Here is an 8,799-nt window from a genome sequence, read left to right as displayed (position 1 = left end):
CCTATACATCTAGAGACAGAGAGGCTGTGTGGAGGGTCATCTTACTAGAGCTGAGACTTTGAGTCAAGGGACTCACCAAGGGATCTGGGGGAATAAAAACCCTGCCCTCCCTTTCTTCTTCCCTCTGTTCTCCTGTCAAGGCTCTCCATGGACCAAACCAAACTGGCAGTCAGGAGAAGAGAGTCTTGGTGTAGTTCATACAGGTCAATTCTAAGGCATCGTGCAGAGTGGAACAGGAGGAATGTACCTAGAGGAGAAATGAAAGATACCAGCATAATAATATTTAATAGTTTACATTTCTTGAGCTTAGTCTATACTAGGCATGTCCATTATTTCATTGCATCTTCCCATAAACGTGGTTTTCTCCATTTGACAGATAAAGAAACTGACTAGTGAAACAACTTGAGGAATGAAGGTATGAACGACTAAGCTGACATCTTCCTGTACAGAATTTTATCCTGTGTGCAGTAGTGCCCCTGTGAATGTCTGTGGAGTGAATGAGAAACAAACGTAAGTAGGGTTAGATGGTAAACCTCACCGAAGAGCCTTAGCTGTGCCTGTCTCCATGGGACTTGGAGAGTCAGCTGTAGGGACTGGAGGCTTTCTGCAGAGGAGAACCCTATGCCTTTTAGTATCTTTCCTGTGGGTTTTTTTTTAAAGTTCAGAATATTACGGGGTACAAACGTTTTGGTTACATAAATTGCTTTTGTCCTGTTTGAGTCAAAGTTTCTCCTGTTGGTTTGTAATAGGCCAGCTTCTCTAGGTTAAAAGAGCAGGCATGAAAGTCTGGAAAAAGATCATGGACGTCAGTTGGTTTTCTTAGTTAAAGATTAGCGTTTGGAACTAAAAAAATTTCTCTCTCTGAAACCATCTTTACCCTCTCCCTGATTCCTAATCACCCTACAGTCTGGGAAGGGGCCCTCCTACTTGCTGCTCTACCCACAAACTCAGGCCTGCTAATTGCATTGCTGGTGCAGCTGCTGGGACACAGCATTCTTCACGGATGAACCAATGGCCAGTTTGGTGGGGCAGGTCTCACCAGCACCCCTAAAGTGGCCTGCAGTGGAGCAGAAACCTCAGCTTGAAAGCACTGAGCCCTTTCGTGCACACTTGCTTTATCATCTGCTCTCTTTTCCCCTTTTTATTGGCTTCTGCTTTCCTAGGGAGTTCTATAAAGTCTTTCATTGTTGTTCAATTTGTTATTTAAGCCCCTAAGCATGGAAAAGGAACCTAATATATGTTGATCACATACTATGTGCCTGACACTCTGTGCCAGATGCTTCATATCTATATTTCATTTAGTTTCACAGTCTATTAGGTAGGGACCTTGCAGCTGAGAAAACCAAGACTTTGGTTAGAGATCTTGTCAAAGATTGCACAGCTGTTAAGGGTAGAGCTGGGCATTTGAACTCTGGTCTAGTCCCAAGGTCCGTCTCAACATACTGCTGCTGCAGTATTTGGGTTCATCTTGTACTTTTGCTATTTGGAGCCCTTTCCTTATGCCATTGCCTGTGTCCCTGGGGCTTGGGCATGTCAGGTGTACTGTTTCAACTCACCTTTGTGGGCTTCCACATGGATTTGCCTAATGTTTTATTGCATCCACAGTCCATGCATCCTTTATTCCTTTGCAGGTGATTCTCCATCTGGGAGGCCATTTCTGAATGTCCAAGCCCAGCTCAGATGTCATCTGCACCATGAAGTCCAAACACCTTTGTGAGCCTTCTCTAAAGGATTTATTACGTTATTCCCTGTGTTACAGTAATTTGGGTATGTAACTTATTTTCTTTGTTGGGGGACAGGGATTATACAGCATTAGTATTTGGTTCTGTCAAGTTTCTAACAGAGGACCCTCACACATAGTAAGCCAGCAGTGAATGAACACATCAGGGGAGCTCTTTACGGAGAAAAGGATTTGTAAAATGAAGATTTCTCCCTCAACTTTTACATGTTGACTGTGCTTAAAACAAGATTCAACAGTGAGCTAAGTGCCCTGATTGAGTCTAGGGTGGTGGTAGGGCACCCAGAAGGGAGAAAAAGTTCCTTGTGTTTTCCTTGAGAGCTTTGAATTCAGGGGAGTGAAGAGACACCAATGAAGGCAGGCAGTGGAGAACAGGCTGCTCAGGTAGAGGGCCCCCAGGCCCCACACATCTGTCTCTCCAGATGGGGCTCAGCAGAGTGGTGAGCTGTGTCCCTTGGCCTTTATCATGTGTGCAGCTTCTCTGAGGCCATCCCCTGCACTCCCTGAGTCCCTTTATGTTTGTTCTGATAGACAAAGGCCATCACTGCTTTTGCTTTCACCACTGGGGATGAGAGAGACCTTGGCCACAATGGCAGCCCTCCCTCCCTGGGACCTGAGTCAGTTCAGAGCACCCATTCCCCATATCACCCAAGCAGACAGATGCTGGGGCTCTTCAGCAGAGAACGGGTGTGGGCTGGGATGACTCACCTACTCTGTCACCGCCTACAGCTCAGCTCAAAGCCCTTGGGAATCAAAACACTTTAAAGGCACAGAAGGCTCTTCTTAGAGATAGCAGCTTGGGTTACTGCTTCTACAAATGCCTGTCACTGTCCTGACGCTTTAAAGTCCAGGTTATTGAGGCTCCATCCAAGTGGATGGTCATGGAAAGTAGGTAGAAGCAGCAACATAGTGCCCTGATCTGGGCATCAGACAACCTAGATTTTAAATGGGCTCTGCCAGGAGCTCCTCATTGTGTTTCTGTAAAGGAAGAGCATTCATTCTTTTAGTAAACATTTTTTTTTGACCATCGACTCCTACTGTGCTAACTAAGGGCAGAAAGGGTTATGAGAAGTCAAAACCTATCTCTAACCATCATGGTCTCTCAGGTTCTATAAATAAATACAAGTTGAGATAATAAATGCTATATTGTACTAAGGTGTTTTTGGAACTAGTTAGTTTGTCTTATGGAAGAGAAACTAACTCATCCCAGGGGAAATGAGTGAATGAGATTAGATTTAACTGAAGAGTTGACAGTTGAGCTAGACCTTAAAAGTCTTTTGGCAGATAAGAGTAAGTCTCTTGCATCTTTGGGGAATTATGTGTAGTATTTTGTCAGTGGAATGTAGAGGGAGAGTGAGGGTGAAGAGAGGAGATTAGAGTTGAAGGTCTATCTGGGCCTAGCAGTGAAGGGCCTTCATGCAAAATTTGGACCTTATCCTGAGGGCAGAGGGGAGACATTGAACTGTTTTAAGGTTAAGGGCAAGACGTGATCAGATCTGTGTTGTAGAAAGATCACTCTGGCCGTGATGTGGAGGATGAATCAGAAGGGTCAAAGATGAAGAGGGAGAGATACTAGTTAGAAGAGAATTAGACTCTCACAGGAAAGAAAGTTTGAGGACCTCAACTAGGGGATTAGAAGAGAGGGCTGGAGTAGATAATTCCTAAGACCAAAGTTCTGTGCTCCTGAACCCAACTGTGCTTTAGTGCTTTTTGTACTGCCCCCTCCCTACCGCACTCCTGGGTGATCACCTTGATTACTTGCTCAGGATCCATCCTTGGGGAACTGTGACCTGCTTGGGTTTTGACCCCTTCCGATTTCCCTGTTTGTCTGTTCTGTTCATCCCTGAAGTCTCACTTGAGATGAGACTCAGCTCCTTGGAGAACAACTAATAGAAAGCTATTCTCTGTCTCACTCCTACCTCTGGCCCTGACTCTGCTCTTCCCACTGGTACTGGACCTGAGGTCTCCAGATTGGTAATGGCATCTATGCTATTTTTCCCATTACTCTTTCAAAGAGGAAAGATGAGATGCCATGTCTCATTGAAAGATGTTGACAAGCAGGAACTAGAAAAATGGATTAAAGACCAGGTTTGTGACCTTGGTCTAAGAGAGCAGAAGGTGAGACATGGGGCAGTCCCACGTGGTGACTGAGCAAGTCTGAGCACCTTGATTTAAATTTAGATCAGCTCTATAAACTGTAATCCAAAAACCAGAAGTACGTGTCTTCTCCTAATTCCTTCACTGTTTCTATCCCCAGCTAGGGTTACAAGTCCTGCCCTTTCTTGCTCTACTTGTTTGTAAAACTCATCTTGTGATTCTTGGGCCTATGGACTTTAGCAATCAGTCAACAGATAGGTTCTTAGAACCTATGGGGTGCCTCATAGTGGCAGGGGTAGGATATAGATACCCCCTGGCTACGTTCTCAAGGAATCAGAGACTGGTATTTTCATCTAGTTGAGGAAACCAAACACACGTGAGAGCCAACTATAGAAAAGAAAACACGAGTAGTTAAGAGGGCAGTTAGAATTTGGTAGTACATGCTACAAGTACCATAGAACCTGAAAAGGCAGGGAGCAAGTGGTCTAGGTCTCTTAGTTGTCTCAAGTTGGGAGTTGAATCTTCCTCGATCTGGCCTAAGGGTCTAAGCTGGATCCTAACTAGCCTCAGTGTGAGGTTGGGGGCCAAGCAGCACTTCATGTGGCAACATCCTGTTATCCAGATTGTCATGCTGTTTCCTCAGCCTGCATCTCCCCACTAGTCCAGATTCTGCATTTATCCTGCAATGCCCAGCCCAAATGCCTCTTTTTTCATGGAGACTCTTTCCTCCTACCAGTCAGAATTCTTGCTGTCTTCTCTGTTCTGCAGCCCTTTGTTTATAACTCTGTTGTGATGTTTATTTCATTTTATCATGTATTTGAGTGTTTTCATCAGTTCCACTAGATTGTGAGCTTCTCGTTAGCAGGGATTATATCTGACTCATTTCTCTAACGCCCAATGACTAGCCTAGAGTGGTACCCTGCTCAGAAAATGTTTGTTAAATGGATGAACACCATTTTAACCGATTCATTCTCCCTGGTATTTGAATCATATAAAATCAGTTCTGTAAAAGTAATCCTAAAACCAGAAGGGGGAGGGCCTGCTTTCTGGGGCTGGTTTTTGGCAGGGGGAACGCAAAGTGAGATTGAAAGTCATTTGAGGTAGAACTTGTGTGGACACACAAAAGAAGGGTATCCAGCCTACTCTTGGTCTTGACCCTTCGGGACCAAAGGGACAAAGTAGAGCATGAGTGGTGAGAAGGCCCTTGAGTGGCTGATGGAGGGAATACTGGAGTCAGAATTGGGGACTAGTTCTGATCCAGTCTCTGGTGACATTATACTTGCCTTATTGATCTTATAGGATTATTCTATGAACCAAATGAGATAATAAATATGTGAGTTCCTTGAAAAATACAAAGTGTTACTTGGATATTAGGCATCCTTAAGGTTTTCTTATTGCTTCCTCATTCCGCCTTCATTGCTTCTCTAAAGAAAGCTCTCAAATCGTTAGCTACTAAAGTCAGCTTGAAAGAGCTTGGGCAGTCTCCATTTGAGTTCTCATTTAGATCCAAGGACTAGATCTGAAATGCTAGAGAGAGAACAACATGGTTTTTCCAAACCAGGTGACCTTGAGTAAATCACTTCAACTCTCTGAGCCTCAGTTTCCTCATCCATAAAATGGACATGATGATCTCTACTCCACCTAACTTCTAGGGCTATAGGGAGGATCAAATGAGATAATGAATGTGACAGTGGCTTGTAAACTGTAAAGATCTGTGCAAATGCTATGGATTTGTTTTTTAATCTGTGCTTGAGGGCTCTGGATGAAATTTGCCAAGGCTGTTGCACATCTAGATGGTGACATCATATGCATGTTATTGAAGTTCAGGGTGGGGCACAGAAGACAGGCCCAGAGTCATGGGGGTAGGGTAGAATACAGAAGGGAACTCCACCCACTGCCTGCCTGTGGAAGACCTGATTCAGTTGTCACTCATTTTTCTGACTTGAAAAAATTTAGTCTTGTTTCTAAACGGCCAAAGACTCTGCCATGACCTCTGTGCTCAGGGGGTACTTTGATTGAAGCTCAAGAATAAGGACCGCTCTGACTTGTCTCCAGGGTCGAGCGTGGTGCCTGGAAGCAGAAGAATAAGTTTGTTGTTGAACAAAATACAGGTAGTACATTTTGTGAGACCTTCTCATCATCCTCATTATTCTTTTGTGATTCCTCTTCAAATTCCAGTTGTAGATAAATATAAAAAAAACGACATGATTCAGAGAAATGGAGGCCCAACTCACACTTGAAAACATGACTGGCCAGTATCAATGAAAAGCCAAGCTTCAGAAATGGGTATTACCATCCAGGTGCTTTGTTAATGCCAGGAAGCTGTGAAGCCAGAGTCTGATGGGAAAGGCTCTCTGCCTGTGCCAGGTAGTTTTTGAACCCCTTCACTGAGCCTGCTGTTCACTAGAGCTGAAAGAAAATGGCTTAATCAACAAATTTTTTTTTTTTTTTTTTATCATTCCAGGGTATTGTGAGGGTACAGACGTTATAGTTACACTTTATGTCTTTGCCTCACCCAAATGCGGGTTAAAGGCATGCCCTTCCCTCCCTTTAGTGCTCCCTGTGTCCTTTAGTTGTAGATTTGGCCCCCCATCCCCCTAATCCCTAGAGAGTATTTCTGTCATGTGATCACCCTAGTGTTGATTAGTTAGTACCAATTTGATGGCGAATACAAATGGATCCCGTTCTTCTGCTCTTGTGGTGCCTCACTTTGGATAATGGGCCTAAGTTTAATTAATCAACAAATATTTAAGAGTAATTATCATGTTTTGGCCCTGTACTGGGCGCTTTGGGGGACTATGAAGAACATCCAGTCGTGGCTTCTGTGTTGGAACTACATATACTAAGCTGAGAAGACAACTGCAGAGGAGCAGGGAATTCCCACTTGCTGGCAGTGTTTGCACAGGGCCAAGGGCGTGGCAGATAATCACTAACATAGGAAGGCAGAGGCGGGAGGATCCTCAAAGTCTCCCAGGGTTGGGAAGGCTTTTTGGAGGAGCTAGAAATATGTGAAGAAGACAGCCAATCTTGGAGACTTACCTCTCCCCAAAAATGTCTCCTTTGCTTCTGGCCTCGATTACAAGATTATGTTAGTTTTCTATTGTCGCATAACTAACTACCACAAAATTTAGCAGCTCAGACACCATCCATTTACCATCTCACATTTCTGTAGGTCAGAAGTCCAGGCAGGCTCTACTGAATTCTCTGCTCAGGGCCTCACAAGACTAAAACGAAGATGTGAGCTGGCTGGGCACTTATCTGGAGGTTCTGGGAAAGAATGCACTTCCCAGCTCATTGAGGTTGCGGCAGAATTTCATTCCCCTCGGGTCATAGGACTGAGGTCCCTGTTTCCCTGTTGGCTGTCAACTGGCGATTGCTCTTAGCTCCTAGAAGCAACTAGAAGGCCTTTCCATGTGGCCCCTCCATCTCCAGTCTAACAACAGTACATTTAGTCCCCCTCGTGTTTTGAATCCCTGACTTCCTCTTCTGTTACCAGCTAGAGAAAAGGTCACATGGATAATCTTTCCTTTGGATTAGCTCAAAGTCAACTGATAAGGAACCTTAATTACATCTGCAGAATCTCCTTTGCCAGGTAAACTAATGTTATCAAAGTCCTGGCGATAAGGATGGGAGATCTTGGTGGTGGAGATTTTGAGATTTTTGCCCACCACAGGTGTATCAGCAGATAAGAAATAATGAGACTGAACCCAGGCACTGGCAGTAGGGGTGGAAGAGAGGAAGGAAGCTGAGGCGTGGCAAGTACCTGTTGTGCAGCAGGCATTTTCACAAGGGCATCTCCATCCTCAAGGCAGATGATGATGGGGAGGAAGGAGCCCCTTATACTGGGCAAAACTAGAAAGTAGGTGTCATTCTTACTATCCTCATTTTACTTGTGAGGATACTGAGGCTCAGAGAAAATGGCACAGCTATGAAATGGCAGCTGTGTCTAATTCCAAGCTTCCTGTTCCACCTGCCATCTTGGAAGAGAGGAAGAGGGTGATACAGTAGGTAATGGGGAGATGATGTGCACAGGTCCCGCCAGCCGATTTGTCATGAGACAAAGGAAGGAGGCATTTGAGATGATCTAAAGCTGTGGTCCCCAACCCCTGGGCTACAGCCTGGTACTGGTCTGTGGCCTGTTAGGAACTGGGCTGCACATCACCACCTGAACTCTGCCTCTTCCCCCGGGCCCCCTTGGTCTGGGGAAAATTGTTTTCCACGAAAATTAAGAACCAGAACCGGGCCGCACACCAGGAGTTGAGTAGCTGAGCTGCAGGCAAGGGGAAAAAGCTTCATCTGTGTTTACAGCTGCTCCTTATTGCTTGCATCACTGTCTGAGCTCCCCCCGCCTTCCGTGAAACAATTGTCTTCCATGAAACCAGTCCCTCGTGCCAGAAAGGTTGGGGACGACTGATCTAAAGCACTAGAGGTTGGGGAAGATGGTAGGATCCTTAAGAGAAATACAGTCACACATTGCTTAATGACATGGGTACGTTCTGAGAAACATTCTGAGAAATGTGGTGTTAGGCGATTTCTTGGTTGTGGGAACAGCACAGAGTGTCCTCACATAAGCCTAGATGGCATAGCCTACTGCATACCTAGGCTATACGGTATCACCTATTGCTCCCAGGCTACAAACCTGTACAGCATGTAACTGTACCGAATACTTAGGCGGTTGTAACACAATGGTAAATATTTGTCTATATAAGCACATGTAATCATAGAAAAGGTACAGTAAAAATATAATACTATAATCTTATGGGACTGCCATCACATATGTGTTCCATCGTTGACTAAAACATTATGTGGCACATGACTGTTTACCCAAGGGCTAATTCAGTAGTGTAGGGAAGGGTACCAAATTTCTGTGTGGATTTCAAATATTCTGTATCCCCAGGCTTTGTTAATCCATGACTTTTGCCTTTTACCAGAGAAGCTAGTTCTCCCAGCAAGGAGAGGTTAGG

At 44.7% G+C, this 8,799-nt stretch overlaps 1 long non-coding RNA gene across 1 annotated transcript in view; it reads left to right on the top strand.

The window, feature by feature from the left end:
- Window positions 1-398: 398 nt before the first annotated feature.
- The window catches only part of LOC105813020, a 17,969-nt gene continuing 9,568 nt past the window's right edge, over window positions 399-8,799 (top strand). The window contains exons 1-2 of the long non-coding RNA XR_001137638.1: window positions 399-510; window positions 1,632-1,767. This is a non-coding gene — a long non-coding RNA (uncharacterized LOC105813020). The remainder of the gene's footprint in view (window positions 511-1,631; window positions 1,768-8,799) is intronic.

The sequence above is a fragment of the Propithecus coquereli genome, unplaced genomic scaffold (assembly GCF_000956105.1).
Source record: "Propithecus coquereli isolate 6110/MARCELLA unplaced genomic scaffold, Pcoq_1.0 Scaffold27, whole genome shotgun sequence".
Taxonomy (NCBI): Eukaryota; Metazoa; Chordata; class Mammalia; order Primates; family Indriidae; genus Propithecus; species Propithecus coquereli.
The sequence above is the reverse complement of the archived record's forward strand: the minus strand, read 5'-3'. Positions and strand labels throughout refer to the sequence as shown.